Source organism: Micropterus salmoides, unplaced genomic scaffold (genome assembly GCF_014851395.1).
Source record: "Micropterus salmoides isolate LMB-PRFRI ecotype aquatic unplaced genomic scaffold, ASM1485139v1 Ms_hic_scaffold_22, whole genome shotgun sequence".
Taxonomy (NCBI): Eukaryota; Metazoa; Chordata; class Actinopteri; order Centrarchiformes; family Centrarchidae; genus Micropterus; species Micropterus salmoides.
Genome location: NW_024041373.1, coordinates 14,054,951 through 14,073,446, shown reverse-complemented (window position 1 = coordinate 14,073,446; position 18,496 = coordinate 14,054,951).

Below are 18,496 nucleotides of genomic sequence, written 5' to 3'. Positions count from 1 at the left end.
GAACACTTGGTTTTTATTTTTGGGTTGAGTGAAAGCCTCAGGGTCTAACTGGGAAGAGACAAGAACCATGATGTTTTCTTAAGCCACAGACTGGTTAATAAATCAACATGAGTAAAGCATCATCATGTCTATATTATATAAGCCATATTGTACTTTACACGTGTGTGGCCATAATGGCAGTGCTAATGCCTCACATGTGTTTCCCTGTCCTAGTTATTACATGTCTGTTTGTGTGTCTGATAGTAATTACAGGGGTGGGCTGGGTTGTCATCCGGGTGCATCAGACCTCTGCCATGCTACAGTAGATGCCTAATGCGTCTGCTTGTGATTTCACTCAGCAGCAGGTGTGTGTTTATGTACGTTTGTGGGCACGTAACCACACGGCAACTGTACACTACTGTGCACTTATAAACATCTTGACGAAAATTAGTTTCGGAGGTGGACGGTCCAAAACGTTGAGGTTTTAATCTTTATCTCCCTATAAAAGTGTTTTAAAGCGATTCCTAGAGTGCACAGGAAAACACCTGCAAGCAAACTGGTTCCAACCAGGGCCAAACACATTTTCACATATGTCTACCTCTTCCAGGTCAAGTTGTGTCGACACATCACTGGGAGTTCACACAGAATTGTGTATTTAGCAGACCTCAAACACAGCTGGAGCAAACTGCACAAGAAAGAATAAGGATGAGGCCTGTGTGGTACAGTGACACGTCAAATGAAACCACCAGAACCACAATGTGGGTTCAGTTTACTGTACGTGCGTGTTAATGTGTGTGTGTGTGTGTGTGTGTGTGTTTCAGTGTGTGAGAGCTAGCTTGGGTATGCATTGCTCTCCAGTAATAAATGTAGTCTTTTCTTAGATGTGGCTTGGAGAACTCCAGACAGAGATAGCTGTGGACCACAACAATTGGATCAGGACTGTTTTGGCGATACACAGTGGCAGCAGTGATCTGACATACAGCATGGCCTGAAACACAAGCTGACACAAGAAGAGAGAATACAGATGTAGAAATGGCTAGGTTGGTGACTTTACAACCTAAACTCTGAATACTTTAACCTTTCATGGGGCCTGTTTTCCAGTGTTGCTTCACAAATTGTTAAAACATACAGTATATTACCAGATGCCATGCTGATGATAAATGCACGCTGGACAGGTGTCCCCTGTAAACACAGCAGTTAATCTGTGAAGTCTTGAAGACGGGGTGTAGATAGGTAGGTTCCATGGGGCAGAAGATGAATTGACCTCTAGTTAAATGTAAACATCCTACAACAGGAAAACTTCCAGTCATCTCCCAACAGGTTAAACAGAGTTATGACTTTCCCTTTCCTTGCTACCTCACAGGCAGAAAAGAAATCAGCTTTTGTCAACTGTTAATCTGAATAAGTTAGTAGTCAGCAGTTAAAATCTTTTTGTACTCCAGGATTCAACATAAACCCCAAACACATGTCCAATTTTGTGTTTCTGAATGTGTTTTTGTATGTGTAATCCCACTCAAAGTGATGTATGACCACCTGCTGCCCTCTTGACTGTTTGTCTGCAAACAGAGAAGTGACCATCATCATTCTCACCCCCTCCCCCTCTCATCCCACTTGTCTCCAGGCCTCTTTCTGTCATTACACTGGCTGGTATCTTTATTATCATAATAAATTCCAGTAGTGTGTAAAGGGGTCTTTCTTAAACCACACAAGAATCAAGACTCAAGGTAAATTAATACTGACAGTCCATCACCCGAGTTTGGATCTATAATATTCACTTATTCACTTTTACAACTGTTTCCAAATGTCAAATGCAATTGTGCTCAGTTTCTCTGACTTGTTTGGCTGTGAGCTGTGATTTTCCATGCTTTTCAACGCTATAGCAGTCAGAGTCAGATTCTTCACATTTCACTGTGCCGCTACCCTGTGGTGCAAGATAGGTTTGATGCTATTTAGCCCACATGGGTTACATCCATAGAGAACACTGAAGAGCTCTATTGTTTGTTGTGTGTTTGTTCTCTCCGTCTAATCAGAAACATGTGAACCATCGTTGGAAATGTGTGCTGAACACACAGAACTTTAACTGGGGGACCTTTGCACACCAGGGACCTCGCCCACTGGGAAATTAGCTTCATGGGCATAATAACAGATTTGCAGTAAACTCAAGTGATAGAGCACAGAACAGCAGGGATCAGTGGTGATTATGTGCTGAACCAAGTAGTACATTGCTGAAGCAATCATACTTAGGTTCATAAGGGGACAAACAATAATGCAGGGAGATAAACTTGTTATTTAAAATTTGGTGCATCTAAGCCTATTTCCAGAAAAGGGGAGAAAAGATTGTGATTTATTCATTAACAGTGAATCAAAGTTGGGACAATAAGGTCAAAGAGTATCAGAGAATGGGACTATGCTGAGTGACAAAGGTTAAGTCAAGCTCCAAGTTCAAAACTCTCTTTTCCTGTCAGTGTATTGAGATATGCTCTGGATCTTCTGGGAACAGGAAGCAACTCAACACTTCTTGCCAACTCTACATTTATACAGTAGATTGAATTCCTGAGGTGTTTAATGACGTGGGTAAAAAAAAAAGGATTTTCCCGATTACATAAATAAATCACTTACAGTAACAGAAATTATTTTTGGCTGTTTCTCTGGAATATGCTAATATATTTTGACAAACCCAGTGCAAAAGTATTTGTCTTGTCTTAGGGAACTTTCATGGGGGGCGACTGCAGAGCGGGTTGCCCAAGTTACCATTACACCCACTAATTCGAAGATCAGCAGTTTGTCAAAGTGTCCTTGGGCAAAGTAGTGAAAACCAGATTACTCCCGAAGGCTATGTCATCAGTATATGAGAGTGTGTTGCGTCAAATAAGGCTTTCTGGGGAGATCCTACTATTACATTACATAATTTGTCTATCATTGAGATAAAAGGACTGACTGACTGACAGACAGTTATTGGATATGAAGAATGATGTCGGGATATGGTATTTTAATTATATTGTCCAGTTGGAAGATGGTCCGTGGGAGTGCAGTAAGTTCTGTCTGCCTGTCTGTCTGCCCATGAAAGCTAAACTAAAACCGCACATTGATAAGAGGCAGAGAGCTTTGTGTCTCTCAGGACCATGGCCTCAACTGAGCCCTTTGTCCATTACTCCCTCTGTCTGCCTCTCCCTCTCTCTGATGGCCAGCTGATTTACAGCAGGCCTATGGAGTGTACGACCATAGGCTGCTCGCAGTTTGTTAGGGTTTCAAGTAGTTGATTTACTCCAGGGTAGGATCACAGGGTATTGAGCCCAGGCAGGGAGTCATAAATTAGCCAAAACCTTTGTTAGCCGCTCACTCCTCTGCTCCTGTCCTTCTGCCACACTTACCCTTTATCCCCACCAACTTGGCCTCTGTCCTCACTCAGCATGATTGGAAGCACGGCCCCCGTCATGCAGCCAGGAGCAAACAGAGCCGCAGGCTATGTAGCAGCGGCTGCACTTACAATAATAACAAGAAGGCCCAATAGGCTTCCTGACTGTCCCCAGTGGACTGAAAAGCAGAGAAACCGCATCACTCTTCACACTTGCAGCATGCTGCCTGTAGTTGTTGTAGCATGCTGCTGCAAATGCAGAATTATTCTGAGTTTAAAATAATCCACTCCAGATACTTTTTACAATTAAATCTCTAAACGCGTATGTAATTTTTGAACACCTTTTTAAACCTGCTCTTAGAAAAGATTTTATGAGAAAAACTGATCTGGGAAACAAAATTCATGAACAAGGTTATCTGATCGCTTTAGTGGACCAAGTCAAACATGCTGACGACTTCTGAGACCACATTTTAATCATGGACTCAGGAGTATTTCCAGCTGCACAAAGATATTGTGTGGGAGGCAATGACTAATCTTGTAAAACAATCCAGTGCATTAGTAGTATAATTAAGTGCTGCACAAAATCATTTTTACAGAACATCAAATCCCAGTTCAGCGGTGACTTACTTGGGTTGATAATGAGTATTTTCACTATGTGTCACTTTCTTATAAATTCGTTTCTCCAGCAGCATGATCTGGTTTCTAGACTTTCAACAGAGACTTGGCAAATCCACCACACATCAGGTTCTTATTACAAATGCTTTGTGTCCCATCAATGCATAAAAAGTACATTGAATTAGCTGGGCAAGCACAAATTCTACTGTGTCAAGCTCGTGATAACTGAGGTTGTGACCATCATGTGACCGTTTTTGTAGAGTTTGAGGCAACTGCACACCTCTTGCCAGGAGCGCACAGGACTCTAGCACAGCAGATTTATGTGTACACCAAGGACATATCCAGATAAATGAGAAGTATTGCTGGGAAAGTGAAAACCCAGCTCTGGAATAGATAAAGTGCCATGCCTGAGAGCCAAGAGTCTATTAGCTGCTTTGCAACCCAATCTGATATCAGCTCTGGGCCAAAGAATCAGCAAAGGAGTAAGTGAAGAGAAATGAACACTTTCTGTGCATTACAGGTCTGCAGGGAGCATTCAGACCAGGAAGATAGAAAGGGAATGAACAAATATAGAAACAGTAAAATGCTTGCTTTTCTCTTCCAACTTATTGTGTCTTTGGATGTCCTCTTTCTTCCACCACATCCTCTGTTCCGCCTGTTCACACTTGAATACAGACAAGGGATCCAACCAGGGAAATGCATGCTGCTGCAATCATGTCCCTTTCCTCTCTTTACCCACAACTGTCCATCCTTCCTGACTCACCTCACTCAGCTCTGTTGGCTTCCTCAGGGATTGCTAATTGAAAGTGGGCAGCAGTCTACACAGTAGAGGTGAAAATAAGTAATCACTTGCTGATTCAAATGATTTCACTCATGAAAAACGAGAAAGTATACCACTGCTGAGCCGGCAAAGTTGCTTTCCGAAGGCGATTAGCTTAGCTTAGCACAGCATTTGAAGCAGGGAAATTGCTAGCCTGACTCTGTTCAAAATTAAAAAACGCTTACCAAACAAAAAATTTTACATCTTTAATCCATACACATGCAGAAATGTAAAATGTATTGTTTTATGGGAAGGTATGTGTTATTTTAGCATTAAACTTTGCTGCCTAACACCTAAGCTAGGCTAACTGCCTCCCAGCTCCAGCTATATACATAGCGCACAAACACGGGAGATTTATGAATCTCATCTAACTCATTGCAAGACGTTGAATAATCCAGTTTTTCCCAGAATATTAAACTATTCCTTTAATTGATTCGTGTGGACAAATGCCTTACTGTAACATGAAAGCTGTCTCATCGTTCATCATAACAAGAATCCCAGGCCTGTTTTTTATTGTTGTGTAAGAAATTAGAATTATTCTGCTTCTCTTGAAATTAATGGTTTTTAGTTGTTTTCTAAGTTGTCACCTTGGTTATCTTTAATGTCAGTTTTGCGAGCACTGAACTTTCTCATGTCAGACTTCATGACTCCAGCGCCCATCCACTTTTCCCCTGCAGTCTAAATTTAGTAGCATGTGCTTAAGGTCATGCCATTTTTATTGTCACTTTTCAGCACAGGCTATTGTGTTTCCTGTGTCAGGGCATTTTTTATTGTCCAGAACAAGTTTTGCCTTGCTCTGTAATATCCTGACAGGAGCCATGGTCCTTGTTAATGGAGGTCTTATTATCTTGCCACATGTTTGTGATGACCTGTGGTCTGTTCGAGTGGACATAGGGGAACTCCTATTTGAGGACAACAAACATGGTGTAAAGAAAACAGGAAAATTGGGACCAAGGGAAGAATGCAACACTTCTTCAAGGGGGTAAACAAAGCGTTCTCAGAGGAAGCTGGCTATATCTCTGCTTCATATAAAAATTGATCTTTATTCATTGATTGACCGCGATTAAATTTCCATTCACATTACTTTCTTCAGTTATTGAACTAATGACTAAACATTTTAATACATTGGGAGAGTGTTTTGGCTTTCTATTGAATGGATATGTATTACTTATAAGGGAACATTTCTTTCATTTAACTTCTGTCTTGGCAGATATCTGGATGGCCTACAGTAAACTGCAGCTGCAGTGGCTAACGTGCTAATGTGAACTGTAAAAAAAACCAGTGAGAGTGACATTGAGAAAAGGAAATGTTCTGGGCATTTTCTTTCAGCAAAGTCAGCATATTTCATTACAAAGAAATGGTCTAACATCATTCAAATGTTCCCTTGGCGTTATGGCACAATCAGGTGGTTGAAAATGTGAGTGCAGAGATTTCCACAGAAGGAAACAGAGTGGAACAAGCTCATCAAGCATAAACCGATAGTGGAGCCAAGAACCAAAGTAGTTTTAGACTCAAATTAATTTTAAAATAAAATATTTGGCTATTGGCGGTAACCATCTGTTAGTCCTATGAGCTGGGTTTTCATCCAGAAACATTGATGCAAATTATAAAGCTATTATAAATGTTGATTAAGACTAAGAACATAAATGCAACAATCTTGAGTCTAATGACTCTTTATTTCTTTAATTCTTAAAGATCATATCACATTTGTTCATGTCATAATATTGTACATTCATCAAAATGACATAGAACACTGCCCTTTTAACAACATCTTAATTAATTTAAAATATATTGTAACTAGTTCAATTCATAATTCAGTTTCTGGGTAATTTTCTCTTATTAGTATAAATCATTTTATGTAAATTTATGTAAATTATTTATGAAACATAGCCTAACAATTGAGTCAGCCTACAAACTCAAGTCACAGATGATTCTTGGCTGTTTTCAACATATCTTTTTCTTTTTGTTAAAATATCTGTGTTCAGACAGCAAGAGTCAGATGCACTGCCAACAAAAAATTGATGTGTTGAAAAAAAAAATTAAATAATATAATTAAAAGCTGTGTTTCTTTGTATAAAGGATCAGAAAGGATGACACAATATAAAATGACCTTCTCAGAACCATTTTTTGTGATTTTTGACGTCTTCATTTGTGTGTGCCAGAGCTATTAAACAAACTGTTTGAAATGAGAAATAATTCAAGCACACGATTCTCTTTGTTGCTCAGTTAAGTGGCCATGCTAGGAGCAACCACACACAATTAATAAATAAGTGGCTAACTAATCCAGAAAAGCCTGTACTTAAACAGTCCACTTGCAGACTTTACTACTTGATTTGCTTTACTCACAGTTGCACTACATCAACATAACTGTGTGAGGTCTCACCTGCTCATCAGCTCTAATGCTTTGCTTCATATGGAAATGTGTTTGACTGACAATTACCACTAAAAAAACAGCTGATTTAACATTAGTAACATCTGTTGTTTGAATGCAAAACATTTTTGGTATAGCGGACTTCTTTTTGGATCCCATAGAAATTAAACGCAGATGTTTCTTTTACTTTGTGCTCTTGTCCAGTGTGATCTAACACATCATTCTCATTCTGTTTGTCAGTTAATAACAGAAAGTTGAAGTAGTTTTCTATGAACATTGGCGCAGTCGTGTTCTTATTGCTTCAGGGAGCTGGCGCAGTATTCATGATGTTGTCAAACACACCCTCCCTCCGGGGAAGCACTGCCACTGCTTAATGCCCAGTGAAAAACAACACCTAAAATCATTTTAAATAGAAAAGATGTTAATGCTGAATCAGTGACAAGTCAAAGTTGGTAATGTACCATTCAGGCTGGGCTGCAATTGGGTTTGGGAAAAACTGTGTGGTATAAGTATCATTTTATAGTAAAACATTTTCAGTAAAAAGTAGTTGGAATGAAATGTTTTAAAAGAATAGTTCAACATAGGAAATATTATTATATTGTTCATTAAATGTAAGTCTACAGCAGCAGGTTAACTTAGCTGGACTCAAAGACTGGAAACAGTCCAACGGTTACAAAATCTGTCTCTAAAGCTCACAAATAACCATGACATTGTGTAAAGATATATTGCTGTTATGTTTTTGCACTACAAGTAAAATTTCATTCAACTTGATTCACTCCTAAAGGGATATCTCAAATCACTGTGCTTTAGGGTGATTTGTGAGAACTAACCCTTTACATTATGAAGCTACATTTATGGAAAATGTCAGCACCATTTGTAATGTTTCATAACTAAAATGTGAGATACAAAAACTACAAAAGGATTTCTCAGGTTGAAATATACTATCACTGACATAACACTAACATTTATGTATACCAAATACAGATAAGGATGATATATGAAACAATATCAGTGACAGTTTCTCCCCATTACTACATCTCTCCTGTGCACTCAGTAAGTCATTTTAATAGGGCATAAAACACCAAAAGGATCAACATTATCTATGATGAGAAGGAATTTTCACACTTGTAGAGAAGCAACAACCTCCTCCCCTTGCTCCTCTCCCCATCCAGGTATTCAGATTTCCCGAGGCGATGTTGTTGACTCAGCTGTGGTCAGTCAAGTGCTGCTGTTAGAGAGGACCTCTCATTTGTCCTGCTGTTATCCACCAACAGCTTTTAAACCCTCTTAAGCCCTTCTTTATTATACTTAACACTTACTGAAGGCCACACTCTGCCTTCCTGTCCTGTCCTCTCTTCCTCTCCACTGCCCTCTCCCTCAGGTTCGTGCTGCCTTCCTTCTCAACTTCCCTTCACCTCGTCTTCTCTCTTTGAATTTATAAATCTATCTTTTTGTTCAAATGCACAAGTGTCCATGTTTTCAGAGCCCCTGAGAGAGGTTAAAGGTTAGGGTTTGGGGTTCTGCATGGCAGATTCTCCCTGAAGGGTTTTGAAGGTCCTGAGACTATGCATCTAAACATCCTCTCTAATGCAGACAGTTTCTATCAGCCTGAAGGTCCAAGTCTGCTGGTTGTGTGCATTTTTAACAAGTCTCTTCATGCTGCAAGTAGTACCATGATACCACACAGTCCTTGATATATTGTTTTGGTCATGGGTTTAATTAACATCCCATATCCCACAATATATATTGATCCTGATTTTGATTTGACTAAACCTGACGTGGCCATACACTGCCAATATGGTTGAGTCACAGACCACAGCTACGGGCTTGAACAGCCTTCAAACCCAATGAAATTAAATCTATTTTCAATGTATTCCAGTTCCCGTCCTCTGAATTGGTTGGGTGCTCTGACTGCATGAGTTGTCAACACATTAAACAAAGTCGAAGTGGAGCTTTTTTGTACCACCCAATCTCAAGATTTCCTTTAGAATGGAGATGATGTCGGTTAGCTGCAAAACTGTACAGAAATTGGCACTAATTTGCACAATTAAGATACTGACCTTCAAAACTATTATGTTTTACAAAGTGCCATGTGACCCACAGAGGCTGCTAGTTAATACTTCTAATGAATGTTTGCTTGGTTGTCTTGCAGTAATGTAATTGCAGTTCATATTTGTTGTACCAGCATCAGTCAGTGTGGCTAACCGTGAGCAGTGTAGGAAGGCTGCTGGTGATTCCGTCAGACTAAAACTTTAGTGACTGATAACAGCCTCTGTCACTGAGAAAGATAAATAAACATCCACGCATGAACCCCCGCGGTTACATCGGAAAACAGATCCTCTCTCCCTCCCGGAGCTAAAATAACACTCACTATCTGTTTTAAAAGATACCATGCCTCCCCAGAGAGCTCATCCCTCTGGGGGAACAGTGAGTCCTTTTCCTGTGTTCTCCACAGTCATAACTGCAAAGTCTACATGAGTAGTTGGCACAATACAACACATATGGACATGTGGCTTTGTAATGTGACTATAATAGGCAACAGCATGTTACACTTTGAAGTCATACAGGTCATTCCCACAGCAGTAATATATATGTTTCAGAAATCTGTCAGTGTTCATTTTTGGCACCTGATTTTCATTTACTTTGAGTCTCACTGTCTGGGTTAAGCTTGAGACGAGTAGCTAAAACATCAGAAAATATGAATGCAGTACTTTAGCTATGTGAAGATTTAGATGGTTAACAGCCTTACATCACATTAATGCTGCACTTATTCACACTAATCCTACAAACACGAAAGACAGCCAACACTAAAATTACATTCACACACATATCCATTTTGCTCCAAAAACCAGAAATGTTAGCTAAGGTTATTATTGTGTTAGCTAAGGAGTATTATTGTGTCTGAAATGCAAGATTAACGCAACAGGTCAAGCAGCTAAATCAACTTTAACTCTTTATAGAATCTATAGATATATTTTTTTGGGGGGGGTGGAGGAATTGTTTGACCAATCAGGAGCTACAAAGTGTGTGCTGTATGCATTCAAGATAAGTGAGCCAGTAAGCTCAATGCTTTTACGTCTAATGCCAGATCACCACAAAATCTAATCTATTGTTCCTCAAATATTAAGTTCTGTTAACAAAATAACATGTTTTGTCAACAGAGCAACAATATTCGGTTGACAAAACATAATGTAAATCTGGTTGTAGGTTTATGAGATCTGATCCATCCAAACAGATAAATCGACTAAGAAAACTGAAAACATAACCTCTTTTGTGAAGATAAAAATATTTTCCCACAACATGAGTAACCTTCCAATCCTTTGTAGGTCAGTCTCTGCAGCGCAATCTTTCGCTGGCACTTCCTTCCAAGTTAGACCTCTGCTTCTGCTTTTATGCTACTTCTTTTCATGAAAATCAAATGCTTTCCTTTTCTCCAGTGTGGCTTAATCCTCATTGCCTGTGGTGGCAGGTTTGAGTAGTGGCTGGAGCATCATTGTGAAGCATTGTTGCAAGAGCAAACAGTGAAACATTTCCAGATCTCAGGGTCTGTGGTTGTCTGAAGAGAGAGAAGCTATTGGCCAAGTGCTGTGTGTGTGTGTGGGCGGATGGATGTTGGGTATTTTCAGCACCAGATGAAACAAAGACACTGTTCTCGATTTCCAATCATATTTAATACATAACTTTCATCCTAATCAGTTTCCAAAATGATATGCTATATTTCCTCTGAAAAAAGGGCTAAATTGTCCGTGTACTGTCATTCAGAAACTATATTTGTTGATGTTAAAGATCGAGGTCAGACTACAAATGTTATTGCAATCTTAACATATTGAGCAGAAGACCAAACAGAGACTAGCTGGAATTCAGTTTGAGGAGCATCACTGATAAAAATTTGCCAGAGAGCCAATTAAGCTGTTTGTGTTTCTGTAAACATTTACTCTAACCATACAGTAGTATTCTATCATGAAAGCATCTTAAGTCACACATACAGTACTCATTTCTTTTGCTTATACATACATTTTCATTTTGTTTAATAAAATCCTAATATTTACACTTGAATTACAAAATGATATGGCAGTATCTTATTTTTAGCCATGCCAGCAGCAGGGTTCTAGTTATGGCAATGTCGCTACCTCTTTGGTCGCTACCTCTTTGGTTCAGACCGAAATATCCCAATATTAAATGGACTGTAGTGTTGTAGTACTCAAGACCGGTCTTTTCTTAAGACCACATATTGATGGTCTTGGTCTTGTCTCGGACTCGTACACCTTTCTACTCAAGACCATAACTTTGGGAATATCAATAAATTGCTTGTGCATTGTCTGATTTATTTGTTAACATCCTAACTTTGATTGGATGTAAAACGTATTTCTTTAAATGTAACCAATAAACCTAATTAAAAATGTGTTGTAACCGTTAACGACTGTCCTCCTGGTAAGCATGGAAAAGGATCATTGACTAAAGATACGTTGATTTCAGCTCTTAGTGTTTGTATGTGGGTGTTTTTATGGGAATGTGGATCTTTCATATCAATTTGAGAAGTACCTATGATCTCGTTCCACATTTTCATTGTCATGTAATGTGGGGAACTTGTCTTGGTCTTGACTCGGTCTCGATAAACCCCGGTCTTGGTCTTGACTTGGTCTCGGTTTGGGCGGTCTTGACTACTACAGTAATGGACTGCCACGAAACTGCCACGAAATTAGATTCAGACATGCTCACATTGACTCACATGCTCGCTTTGGTGACCTGTCCTCTAGTGCATATGTGGTTTTAGGTGAAATGTCTCCACAAGTGTTCAATGGATTGCCATGAAATTTAGTGCAGGCATTCATGTCCACATCAGGATGAATCATAAAAATTTTGGTGATCCCCTGACATTTCATTTAGTGTCATCATCTGGTCAAAACCACCTTGTGATTAAATACCTGCAGATAATAACATTCCAGTTAACCTCAGTGGTTCTTTGTATATTGCTTATTAGCAGGCTAGCAAACATAATTAAGATGATACAAATGCTATACATCAGCATGCTGATGTTAGCATTTAGCTCAAAGCATTGCTGTGCCTGATGCACAACCTGATGCCTTGCATTGCCGCATGGCTGCAAAGTTAGTCTTCAACAAGCTTCAACAAGCTAATTACTGTGCATTTTATCACTCAATCTGTACAGGCACTTTTAAAATACACCAGCCTTAGAACTCTGATGAATTTCTTTAAACTATGTGGGAAATGCCATGCTTTAGTGGACACAAAGTGCTGGGAAAGAAATCCATAACAGTCTATAGCTGGATTAAGAATTGACTTTTCCATGAGTGTATTGAAATTGTTTTAGAAGTAAAAAGATTTATGACCAAAAAGTATCCAGAGAATGTCTGTCTTAGTGATGTAATCAGGCATATGTTCCTGATGATCTGAATTTAGGTGAACTGTTGCAAAGTTGTTCTGTATACTGTTTCTATTGTTTGTGCAACACCAATTGGATCCAGATTCACATCTATAAACACTACAGTATATACACTGAGCCAAAACAATAACTTTATAAGAACTAGCACGGATAACAATTTTAAGGTCCATCCCAGGGGCTGGACAGGCAGAATAACATGGATGTAACCTTAAGCATTTTCTGTACGGCAGCGTAATTGCTGAATGGGACTGCAATAACTGCTCCAATCTCTGGAGTGAAATTAACAGGCGTGAGATGCTCTTTCACCTCAGAGGAAATTACACACAATGCAGCCACTCATCTCTCCCTCTCTCTCTCTCTCTCTCACACACAAACACACATATACGTGTTTGTTCCTGTCTCCCGGTGAGGACATCTCATTGACATGATGCATACCCTAACTGTAACCATCACAACTACATGCCTAACCTTAACCCTTACCCTTAACCCAACTGTAACCCGAACCCTAACCCCATTTCTTTTATTTCTTTTTTCTTTTTTCTTATTACTTAGTCTCTCTCACCTTCAAAGTCTAATGATGTCTGTCATAGTTGCTGAAAAGGACAAAGGCTCTCTCCATGCCCCCCTTCTCCACATCTTACGTTTGTCTGTCCTGCATCTTTAAATAATTACCTAGGTTCTCTCTTGATACTGACATTCTTTTTACAGGAGGGGGTGTTTTGTCCAAGAATTCAATCTTCTTTATCCATTAAAAGTGTTGGAGATGATTTCTGTATGACGGAGAAGCATGTGAATCGAGCTGCCCTGTTCAACACTGTCAGCAAATCCATCTCAGCTATGCCCTTCAATATCACAGGACACAGATGCCGACAAAGATATGCAATAAAATATGTCGGCTCCTTTTTTCAATACACATAAAAATCATTTTGTAAGCTTTGTTTCTTTTGTTTTAAGTTTTGTTATGACATATATTAACCACAGTTTTCAAATTTTTGTCAGTGTTATTGTGTTTGAAATTTCATTCACTACATGTTGACAAAAGTCATTTTCTTATTAACTCTTGATGGTTGTATGCAAGTAATAAAGTCTCTGCAGGGGGTCGCTAGCTCAAATGATCACTTGTGGACTGAGCAAACCATCAAAAGCAAGTGTAGAAATAAATGTCACAGCAATAAAACTCCTACAGCTAAGAGAGAACAGAGATTTGTCCATAACTGTGAAAATTACAGACTCTCTGAAGGTGGGAGGGGCCCTGTTAGCATGCTTGTGGGTGTATGTGTGTAAGCTATGTCAGGAAAGGAGGTTGTCAATGTTGACAGGATTGTTTCTGTAAGTGGCCTTGAGAAGCTGGCAGTGAGTTTGTGGAACATGGTTATGGCTGCCAGCTTGGTGATAGTTAGACACAAACCATTTAGTTGTAGATTTACCTCAACTAGAAATGTTATTTTTTGTAATTTGTGAAATGTATTTAAAGCAATGTCTTACATTAGATTATGCCTCATTAGTTTGGGACATGTTGTAATTGATTTCTTGATTGATACCACTTTCATGTCTGTATGTTAAATATGTAGCTGGAGCCAGAAGCAGGCTAGCTTAGATTAGCAGAAAGGCTGGAAAAGGGGAAACAGCTAACCTGGCTCTGTCCAAAGGTAACAAAATAAGCCTACCACCACATCTATAGGTCATACCTCGTTTGTTTAATCTGTACAAAAACTGAAGTGTGACAAGTTGTTTTTATACTGTTTTGTACATATTAAACAAATAAATATAAAGTGTTAATTAGTGGGTTTTAGAGGTGCTGATAGGTGTTACCTTTAGTCAGATGGTGCGTTCCATTTACCTCAGAAGTGGAAGGTTGGTGCTGGGATTGACACCCGAGTTGACAGTGTTCCAGTTAACAAGTCGGAAAACCTGGCTATCGTTAACAACTAGCCAGGTTAGCCATTGTTACGCCGGTTGATAAAAAAAATGCATTGTGCAGTATTTCCGCATTCTAAACACAGTAGCAACACAGCAGTTGGACAGCATTTGGGTACGAAAAATTATATGAGACACAAGCACACAGAAGTGCTATGAAACAGTATAAACTACAACTTTCACTAACTGTTGATACAGGGAGTGGTTCTCCCGACTTTCCAAGTCGGAAATCGGACTTTTGGATGAAAAAGATATGCATCTACATTAGCATTTGTAAGTCCACAGTCAAACACTTGAAAATGGCTAAGTCTGTTCTACTAAAGGCTGTCTTCTTATTTTTACTGGCACTGTGGCACACAGTGACCCTGAGTGGGCAGTTTATGTCATTGTTTTGGAAAAATCTTCATTTACTCTGTACACGCTAAAACACCAAGCCAGCGTTTTGAGATTTACACACTCCGGAGGCTGCTTTGGAAAAGCTAATTTTTTTAGGGAAATAGAGGGCTGAAACAATTCTTTGAAGTGACCCCTGTCAGTAAGTCATAACTTAGTAGTCATAAGACAAATCTGCTGTGCTGTTAGCATTATTAGATGTTTCACTAGCAAGGACCACACAACAACAATATGCCATTTTACGGTTTAATGAAAATCTGAAATGTGTAGATGAATGAGAACGCATGAATGGATGTAAAGGGGAAGGGTGGTGGCAGAAGAAGGATGTTGTCTGATAGGCTGGTCTGGATGGATGTATGGGCATAGGGAGACTGTGGGGGGGTTTCGTCTCAGAAGTGTTTTCACCAAGCCTATTACGGGCACTCCAGACAGTACCTAGATGAGAGGAACGAAGAGGGGATGAAGGGATGGGGTCCAGGTTAGGAGAAAGGAGGAGAGGATGAATGGAGGGAGGGATTATGGAGGGAGGGATGAAGCAGGGAGGTGAATGGATGAAGGGAAGGGAAAGGGAGGGTGGGTCGAGCAATCTGAGACAAAGGAAGCAGGCTGAGTAGGTATAGATATGCTTGACAGGTGATTAGTGTGGTTGAGGCGTGGCCCCGCTCCCAAACTAGATGAACAAGTTAACTTAATTTCTCCAGAGGATCTTTAGTTGGGTCCCAAGACTAGTACTCTGCTTTCCCTTTACTGCCCTATTCTTTCCACAGAATCTCCAAATTAGGCCAGCACTGCAGGCTCTCATCACTTAAAAAATACACCCAACACTGCAGCTTCTCTAGCTGTGGTTTGTATGGAAAGTGACACTATAGAGAGGACACTGTAGCTCCTTTTAAATGCATGTGACAGTTTGAGTTTGAAAAGAAACAGCATCACAGTCAAACCTCATGTTACAGGTGGAGAGACATCTTCAGTTTCACTCTGAGAGCAGGGGATTCACATGTTGGCTGCTTAGCCGGCTTTGTTAAAGTTTTCATCTTGGGACAATGAGGCAATCACTGTGTGAGGTACCAAAATATACATGGGTTATTTGATGCCAACATTAAAATAGCACTTATCTGTTAAATCTGAGCAATTCTAGGGAACCTAAACAAGAACATTTACCCTGTGAGTTTCAAATCAAACAATGTTTCTTCTGGAAGATGTGCTGTTGCATTTTTTATTGTTCAAAAAATCCGGTTTCAGTTTTAGAACAATAATATTTTTATGGGACCTATTTCCTCAGTAGAAACATTCCAATTAAAACTGTTCCCGCTGTGCTTTGTGGATTATCCAGAGTAATGGGGATACTAATTCTGTAAAGGCACGTTGCTGTTGAATCTTTTGAACGTTATTTTTTAAATGCTGCAATCTCCACAAAATGAATCCCATTCACCTCCACTGTGTTGGAACAGATGTTGAAATCTCAGAAACAGATACCCAAAACCTGGACGAAGAAAACCAAAACTGCTTTATGAATACCACGAGAAGAACTACTCTTGTGCGAATCAACCCTTTTGCACCTGTATATTTAACCTTAACTGTTGATGTCTTTCTTCAGTTTTTCCAGCATATTTCATGCTTAATAAAATTATTTAGAGCACTGACATAAATCCAAACCAGGTGTCAGTAAGAGAAACAAATACACAAAACAGAAAGTAACCTTTTGACAGATAATTATTGTCCTTATTGTCCTATTTATGGTTACAAAAATTGTCCTATTTAAGGCTACAAAATGTACATAAACCCATTGTTATTTGTATTTAGATAGCCCTAGTTATATCCATATAATTGAAATCTTAACTTATTTGTAATCTTCCAAAGTAGAGATTTCCAGCTCTAACTTTGTCTGTACCTTGTAACTTTGTCTGTACCTTGTCAACAAAGCTCCAGCTGTTAGATGTCACAGTTTAAGATTTTTGGTTTTATGGATTTTGAATTATCTTTCAGCTTGTTTCTTTGCTTTTTATTTTTATTTTTTAAATCATTGTATTTATGGTTTTGTTTGGTCTCTGTGCCAATGTATACAGCCTTTATGCCTGGAAAAATTAATGCAAATATTTATTTTTAAGGAGGCGGTATTATGTACACTTCAGTCCTGTAGAAAAAGTGAAAAATTGCATTCTGATTTGTGAGCTCCCATAAAGAGGCCAAAGGAAGAAAAACACTCCTTTGCAGCCGCTTTAAGACATGATCCATGTCAGATCTGTCTCTATCACATTCAACTTCTTTTAGCTGGCCTACACATCAGTGTAATACAACAGTTCATCGCTCAGAATTTTAACTCAACTTGGACCCAGTTTTCATGAGCTGTACAACCTGGACTTGTCAGAAGAACCCCTACTGGAATACACATGCTGCAAGTATTCACTTTTATGATAGGACTAAATTGAATTTGTTATTATGAAAGAGAGAATTCTATTCCTTAAAATAGTTCCTGCTATCAACAGGCAGTAGCTAAGCACTCTTCCTCTGTACTGGGGGGCTGTAAACAGCTGACTCTCCTTTATGTATCTCACAATTCACACCAGATTGATAAAGAATTCCTTTGAGTCTGGACATTAGTACGCCTTTGTTCTAGTTTCTTTGATGTGTTTTATGTAAACTGCATCAGACAACTGGTTTGTCTGTGAAGTTGCGTTCTTCTATAACAATAGATGCAATTCCAGGAAGGCTTCACAAGTTGGCCAGATGGATGGAAATAAATGCACCAGGCATACTGCAAGGTGGATGGTCTTTAATATTCCTGTGTGCTCATGGCTTTATCTTCACAACGTTTTTCACTTTTACTTTTTTCACCTCCTTGGTATGACTGGACTTCCTACAAGTGTAAGGCACCCCAGGGCATGCTGTGAAATGCCAGAGAAAAGTTAGATCTGTGTGTTATGAGATTATCTTTGTGGTTGTTGAAGGTTTGATCCTTCGGCCAGAGTGTGAGTATTTCTTGTGTTGGCTTAAACATTTGGTTACAATGTTGCTCTGGCCTTAGTGACTAAAGACTGATTGTACAACAATAATTATCATCCTCTTTCTACTGAACAGTATTAAAGATTAGATTAGTTGTCTTATCACAGTCAAACTTCATTAAACATTGCCTTTCTCACATGAAAAATGATAATCATTACTGCTGCTAAATTTAGAAAGAAGAACTAGCGTCATGCTGGCTCTGTGAGGCACAGTGCTTTGAGCTAAATGCTAACATGATTACAATGATAATGCTAACATGCTGATGTTTAGCAACTATAATGTTTCCCATATATGTCTCATTTAGCATGCGTGCATGCTAACATTTGCTTGTTATCATTAAGTACAAAGTACAGCTGAGGGTGATGGGAATGTCATTAGTTTTGCAGGTATTTAGTTATTTGGAGTTTGGCACACTTTCGATCCGATGGTGGTGCTAAGTGAAAAGTCAGGGGATCACTAAGGTCATTAGGACTCATCCACCAGCTGAATAACATTTCAGAGCAATAGTTGTGATATTTCAGTCTGAACCAAAGTGGTGGAACCACTGACTGACCGACATTGCCAACAGCAGAGCCATGCTGTGTGTGATGAATAACCTGTAAAGTAAATTACTAACCATTCTTGACACATTAAAAGATA